The 7,925-nt window shown below is 42.4% G+C and overlaps 1 non-coding gene and 1 pseudogene across 1 annotated transcript; one reads left to right on the forward strand and one right to left on the reverse strand.

Annotated features, from left to right (window-relative positions):
- The first annotated feature begins 951 nt into the window (after positions 1 to 951).
- LOC118228073 lies at positions 952 to 4,466 on the forward strand (annotated as a pseudogene).
- A 2,814-nt stretch (positions 4,467 to 7,280) lies between these two features.
- Positions 7,281 to 7,352, reverse strand: trnam-cau. The gene has a single exon. It is a non-coding gene; the product is annotated as a tRNA-Met (tRNA).
- Positions 7,353 to 7,925: the final 573 nt, after the last annotated feature.

The following is a 7,925-nucleotide window of genomic DNA, read 5'->3' on the forward strand; positions in this document are numbered from 1 at the left end:
CAATGAAGAATATTTATTAACAAAAGAACACAAAAATACTTACAAAAATACCTGAGGTGTGTAGGGTGTGTGACGTAGGTCAGTAGTGTGGGTGGTGATGGTTCAATGAGTAGGAGTCAGTAAAGGATGTTGTATTTAGCAGGAAAAACCATATTGAGTCGTCCTTCGTAGAGGAAGGAAGGAGAGTGCAGACAGCAGAGGGTCGCCACAATGGCCATATTTTTAACTTTTATACTTCCTATAAATCGACACGTAGCCATTGTAAAATTAGCCATGAACTCATCCCTTTCTAAATGTCCCGCGATTTCAATCCCTTCAGACAGACTGAACTCCAGTTTTATTGTCATTGGAATAATAATTATGCAGAGACCCTATGCAAGCATACATATAGAAATGATAAAAGTGTCAAATAAAAATGAAGCGTTGTATAGCATCCTCTGTAGGGATAAAATGCACAAAAGAAACCTGATCTTTCATCACAATACAATGGTTCACAATTTCTATGCCGACATTTTTTATATTTCATGGGACTATTGATAATGCTAACAGACTGTTGGAAACTATTGTAAAGTATGCTATTTGTTAAACTGAAGTATGCTAAAGGCTTTCCGTTGTTGGGGAGACAAATAACTTTGTAAGAATGGCTTAGTGATGACTGGGTGGATAATGTCACTCCAAGGTCAAAAATATGTTTATTTGTGTAAAATGAGCCGTGTTGTGCCCTTACTGTAAAAGTGAATTCCCACTGAATTCTACTGAAAGGAAACAATGAAAATTATTTTAGGGGAATTACTGTCAGAGACTGAATACTTTATTGTATTTATGAGAAAAATTTGCCTGTGGAGGCGTGCACACACACACGCACACACACACAAACACATACACACACACACACGTGCATCTTACTCTAAAGGGCACGGGGTGGCCCCATGAAAACTCCCACATCCTCTTCATCTTATTTAAACCTTAGGCCATTCCTCTTTTAACCACAGTTTCCTCCCCCTGCGAGCTTGCAGCGCCATGAGCCATGGCCAGACTGGATGTCACCGAGACCTTCCGCCAGATCACCTTTCCTGGGCACCTGCACACCCAAGAGTCCCTGCGCTATGCCACGGACTTCCAGTTCCAGGACACAGACACACTCATCGTCACCTACCCCAAATCCGGTAAGTCACGGGTGGTAAACAAAAAAAAAAAAAGAAAAAAAGAGGGAGCCGGTTGAGACCCTTCTCAAGTCGTCGGGTGCTCTGCCCTTTCCTTTCCAGAATTTTCAAAAGAGTCAGATTATTTTATGTCGGTCAGCACTTGATCTTCCCAGAGACTGTTCAGCAGGGAGCTGGCTGTGTGTGAGTCGTGACCTGCAGGTCCCGTCCTATTTCTCGCGCAGTCAAGATGACAAATAACCAGAGGTTGCCTTTACAGACCAGCTAAATAGAGAATGACCTGGAAGAAACATAAATAATTCTTAAACAGCGCAAAAGGTAATGACATCACATTGGATGCTGATGAGTAAGAGAGGGATCGGCTGCTGAATGTGATAAAAAGTGTCATTTTGGTTGTTTTTCCCATGTGAAAAAGTCATAAATGTGTATAGATTTCACCTGTGCGGTTAAAAAAAAACTGCCTTTTGAAGTGAAGTCAGGTCCTCTCTCTCTTTCATACTCTCTGATGTCTCTCTTCACAGAGTGCCCCGAAATTACATCTTCGTGCTTTCAAGTCTCTTTCTGTGATGAAAAAGCGAATATGAAGATGCGTCTTAAAATGATCTCCCTCTGTGCAAAAAATACGTTTTTTTTTCTTCACACTGTGTTGTGTACACGAATAGGTTGACATGCTGTGTCACAGAAGAGGCAGAGACGGTTGAGGTTAATTGGTACTATTATTTAATATAAGGTTGAATGCGTTCAGTACTGTAGGGCATAATGGACAATTATTGTCACCAGGAAGGATATAAGTGAAACTGTGTCTCTTAAATAAGTCATACAACACAGTTACCATGGCTGCGTACCAAAGTATGCAGAAGGAAAATAAGGACTTGCAATCCACTTCACATAAGAGTTAGACATCCCCAAAAAGGAAAGAATGCTGGTATAAAAACATACACATCCCTTTATTCATCCAGTAGAGGGATGAAATAAATAATATTGTACCACTTGGTGTTGTGCCAACATTGTGCTAATGTGCAAAGATAAAAACGTTTCCATCATATATTACCTTTTTTGGTACTTTTCAAAAATTGAAAATGTGAATGCGTGCTATTTCATAATAAAGGCAGCTAGTTACTTCAAAATCAATAAGAGGTTATTAGATTCTGGTCATCAAACGTTTCTCTCTCGCCCTCTGTGTGTGTGTGTGTGTGTGTGTGTGTGTGTGTGTACAGGGACAACCTGGATGCAGCAGGCCCTTACATTGCTGATGAGCCGGGGGGATGCTACCCTGGCTCAGACTGTACCCAACTGGGCCCGTGCCCCCTGGCTGGAACAGTACTACTGCCCCGAGGTGCTGAAGGGCTCCCAGGGCCCCCGAATCATCACCACCCACCTGCCTTACCACCTGCTGGCCCCCGCCCTCCAGGGCTCCAAGGCCAAGGTAAGACCACGGAAAAGGACAGGAGATGGATGAGGATGAGCACAACTCATCTGAATCATATTCTCCTCCGTGCCCCTGCTAGGCTCAAAGGGTCTGAATATGCTTGCATTTATACATTTCATTCCTTGCATACTTTGGAGATTAAAAAAAGAAGTGGTGACTGGTTTACACATGCTTGGCAATACTGTGATCCCTGCAATTATGTGGTAGTTATACAGTAAATTGCCACATCTTGCGTGGATCAGTCATGCAATGATGGCATGACAATGTAAGTAGAGCAGTACAGCTGTATAGCCTTGCAGTGCTTGGTATATTTTGGGTGAAAGAGTCAGAGTCATAAAAAGACTCGTAAAACCTTAGGAATGCCCTTTTATTTTATTTATTTATGTATTTATTTATTTATTTTGTGTGTTCAACACTATTTCTCCTTTCTTAGATAATCTACGTGGCCAGGAGGAGGTCGCTGTGTCGTTTGACCACTTTCACAAAATGGCCAACTTCCTTCCCCAACCCGGCACCTTTGGCGAGTTTCTCAATAACTTCCTGGATGGAACGCGTAGGTGGACTCATTTCTAAATGTTTTGTGTGACATAGTTTTTGATTCCTGGTGATTCACTCTGTGCTGAGATAAAACCCAAGGAATTTGAGCTTAACACTCACGTCTCTTCTACAGTGCATTATGGGTCTTGGTTTGATCATGTGAGAGGCTGGACCAGTCAAGCAGAAGACAATTTGAACTTTTTTTACATTACCTATGAGGACATGTGGCAGGTGAGACATTTCAGTAGTACACACTTACAGTTTCTATATGGGTCTTCTTTCAGAACAGGTAGCCTTGGGAGACGGATTTTAGCTTTGACTGTGGAACATATCCTTCACTTGAGATGTATTTATATAACACGGGACAGTGTAAAATGCTTTTTGTTTTTTTGTTGTTGTTTTTTCCTGCAAAGGACCTGAGAGGCTCGCTGGAGAGGATCAGTGCTTTCCTACAGTGCCCCCTGCAGGCGGAAGAGTTAAACAGCACCCAGAGGCACTGCAGTTTCAGCAGGATGAAGGAGAATGCCATGGTCAACTACATTCAGATTCCAGATGAGATCATGGACCACAGCAAGGGCCAGTTCATGAGAAAAGGTGAGGCAGCGCTCTGTTTGCCTTGGGGAGAAGTGCTCAGGTAACTGGGTCTGTGACCAGAAGGCTTCAGGTGCAAATTCTGGGTGGTACAGTGTTTCTTGTCTTTAAAGGGTTTTTTTTTAGCTTGTGTAAAGATGAAGATGTTCTTGTTTTTCTTCTAAAAAGAAGCCCCACAGAACCTGTCCAACTCATGAACATCTCTGTGTGTGTGAATGTCAGGTAAAATTGGGGACTGGAAGAACATGTTCACGGAGGAGCAAAGCCAGCGTTTTGACCAAGTCTTTGAGTCCGAGATGCAGAGTTCACAGCTGAGGTTTGTGTGGGAGTGTCTGGGGGACTTTGTGCTCGCTGAGCCCCTGAAAACAAGGACAACCGTGGAGAAATTCGTCCTCTCAGTAGCCTGATCCTCCTGCTGCATCTCACTTTCCACCATTTTGTTTCTGTTTGCACATCATGTGCTTACCTGAGAACTACCAACTGAGAGCCATTCATTCATTTCTCCTTTGAAGTTTTTTTCATTATATTTTTTGTAAAATACCTTCTATAATACTTGTATAATTTTGTATGCCATGGTTTATTCTCTGTTGAAATATGATCCAGTAAATGTTTTAGATAAAACACACCTATTTGTAATTTTAATTTTACATTTTGTCACATATGGACTATTTATGACTGTTTGACTGTAAGTATGTATGGAAATAAGATTAAAAAAAGATAATTAAAAACACGTTGAATTTAATAAATATGAAATTTTTAACTGTGAAATTAATATACAGCTATCAGAGGAGGCGGGGGTTAGGTCACAGGAGTGTAAAACACAGGAAACTCAAAAGGAAAGTTCAAACAAAGACTCCAAAACAGGGAGCAAAAACCAGGAAACCAAAAACGAGGCCACACAGGGCAACTCTCAAAAATACGAAAATACCTGAGAACAGAAAACAGAAGAAAATCCAAAAATCCTAAAACAGGGCAGGGCAGAACTCACAGAACAGAACACGGGCAGAAACACACAGGCAGATATTCACAGGAGGAAACACTCAGGCAGAAACACAGAGGCAGATATTCACGGGGGAAACACACAGGAAGAAACACAAGCAGAAACACACAGGCGGAAACACAAGGAACCAGCACCCGAGTCAGGGAAACAAAGAACTCAAATAGACACGAAGGTAACATGACACTACTCAAACCAGAGAAGGAAGGGAAAACAAGACACAAACAAAAACACTGATTGAATAATTGAAAACAATAATGCAATTAAACACCAAAGAGGGAGAAAGAACTGAAACTAATATCAATTACACCCGTGAAAACACAATACAATGCAGTTTTCCTCCAAACTATCCAAAATCTAACTAACTCCTAATTAAAACCTGATTCAAACTGCTCAGGTGGTTGAAGTCAGTAATGAATGTTCTGTGGTGCCTGTATGTTGCCAGATGAGCGTTAGTGGAAGCAGTGTGCTGTGGAGCAATTCTGCCCTCTGCTGGCCGTTCAGACAAAAGAATGATTTATCTGCATAGAACTGCATTATATTAATGAACTCAATGAAGTGCAATGTCCCTTCCTATATTATGCTGTGTGTATATGAGGACAGTTGAGTAGGTGTATTGGTTACTACAGTCGAAAAGTACCTACGTACAGAATGCATAGTCACACCTAAAGCTATAGCATGAAGCAGTTTGTGATCTTTAACTCCATATGATTTTGCCTCATGCATGTTTCATTTGCAAGTAGTTGCTTTTGATTTGAGAAATTTCACATATGCAACCAGTTCCGTTGTGTTTGTTTTAATTAAAACAGCTTAGCAGAGGATGGTTTCAATCCATCGACCTCTGGGTTATGGGCCCAGCACGCTTCCGCTGCGCCACTCTGCTGAATGAGGGTGGCCTTGGGATGCTGCAGTGTTGACTCTAAGATGGGGGTTTGGGGGATTGAGTAGTTTGCATTACAATAATGAGCTCAACGGCTCCCAGTGGGCCATTTCTTGCGCTGTTAATAGGCCTCTTAAGTCTGCATGCTTGGTGGCTTGAGAATAACCTGGAAGGCAACTTTAACTTCTGCAGAACAAGGAATCAGCCAAATCTGATTCAGACTGCTCAGGCTGCTACAGTAGTGTATGTTTTGTACTTGTGAATTGGCAGCAAGAGGAGTGGAGCAGTTTGCTGCAATACTGCCCTCTGCTGACCATTCAGGAAAAATAATGATTTTTCTGGATAGAACTGCTCAATGAATAGCATTGTCCCTTGTCAGTGGAAATGAGGAGCAAAAATTAGTTTCTGAACTTAGGTGGTGGGTCTACATGACACTGCATTACTGCATTACAGTGTTTTGTGTTTGTGTAAAAAATAGTAGAATTTACATTTGTGTGTGTTTATATCTGTTCATTTAAGTACTTATATGGGCTACATGAGTGCAAGTACAAATACAAATTATTTTGTTAGTTGATCAAATACAGATACGAATACAAATAGTGACAACTTCCAGCACCCCTCGTAAATAATCTTAGGAGGTGTGTCTAAAGGACACGGTGTTACAGCAGTTTCTGTTTCAAGAACATGAGTTTTGCAGGTATAACATTCCCTTGTCTTTGCTAAAACAGGAAAGGGCTTAGCAGAGGATGGTTTCGAGCCATCGACCTCTGGGTTATGGGCCCAGCACGCTTCCGCTGCGCCACTCTGCTCTGTGTGAGTGGCATGCAGATGTGACTCTGTGTGGATGGGGTGGTACGGGCTCCCTGTAGGGGGCGACAGAGAACACTGTTGCCCCTTGCTGTATCACAGCCCTGCTCTCTTGGTCTTTCATTAAGTACGAATGGGCTCATTATTGTGATGCAGACTACTCTATCTCACAAACCCCCAGCCTAGAGACAACACAGCAAAATCCCGAGTCAATCCTCATTCAGCAGAGTGGCGCAGCGGAAGCGTGCTGGGCCCATAACCCAGAGGTCGATGGATCGAAACCATCCTCTGCTAAGCTCTTGTTGGCTTTAATAATGACCAAGGAATGTTGCCCCTGACAAGCTCATGTTCCGGAAGCATGAAACACTGGAACACAATGTCCTGTAGACACACCTCCAAAGTTTAGATACTCTCTCCTCATTAGTACACATTTCTGCTGGTAAGCACAGAACTGGCCAATTCCTTGGTTTCCAGAAGTCAACGTTGCTTTCCCGATTATTCTCAAGCCATTAAGTTTGTTGGTTGACACATTTACTTTGTTTTACTAAATTTACTTTTACTAAATTTACATATTAAAGTGGCCTTATGTTGTTGGACGCAGGGCTAAACACAATGATATTATTCAATCAATGTCACAGTGTGCAAAACCGAAGCCTGCTAGTCTGGAGTGCTGACATTTGGATTCAGCCTTTGACTCAAGTGTAGAACAAGGAATCGGCCACTTCTGAACTTCTCTGTAGAAATGAGGACCATGAGGTTTTAGTATCTTATCTTAAGCGGTGTGTCTAAAGGACACTGTTATAGTAGTCTGTGCTTCAGGAACGTGAGTACTACAGGTGCAACGTACCCTTGTCTTTGCTAAAACAGGAAAGGGCTTAGCAGAGGATGGTTTCGATCCATCGACCTCTGGGTTATGGGCCCAGCACGCTTCCACTGCGCCACTCTGCTCTGTGGGAGTAACATGCAGATATGACTCTGGAGGGGGGTCTTAGAAACACTTTACAATAATGATCTCAGTTACTTCCTGTAGGGGGCGACAGAGAACAGTGTTGTCCATCTTGCCCTGCCTATAATGTGGGTCTGAAAAGCAACTGAAATATCAGTTACACCCTTGCAAACACAGTACAATGCAGTTCTCCTCAAAACTTTCCAAACTCTGACAAACTAGCCTACTATATAAAATCTGATCTAGACTGCTCAGGTGGCTACAGTCAGTAATGAATTTTTTTATGTCAATATCTTGTCAGTATGAGGAGCTTTAATGGGAGCAGTTTGCTGGGGAGCAATATTGCCCTCTGCTGGTCGTTCAGACCATTTCGTATATGTGCAAACAGTTCCATTGTCTTTTTTTGTTGTTGTTGTTGGTGTTAAAACGGCTTAGCAGAGGATGGTTTCGATCCATCGACCTCTGGGTTATGGGCCCAGCACGCTTCCGCTGCGCCACTCTGCTGAATGAAAGTTATCAGGGGGACCCAATGGGTCATTACCTGTGTTTCGAGATGCCTCTTATTATTTGTAAAT

The sequence above is a fragment of the Anguilla anguilla genome, chromosome 5, assembly GCF_013347855.1.
Source record: "Anguilla anguilla isolate fAngAng1 chromosome 5, fAngAng1.pri, whole genome shotgun sequence".
Classification (NCBI taxonomy): domain Eukaryota; kingdom Metazoa; phylum Chordata; class Actinopteri; order Anguilliformes; family Anguillidae; genus Anguilla; species Anguilla anguilla.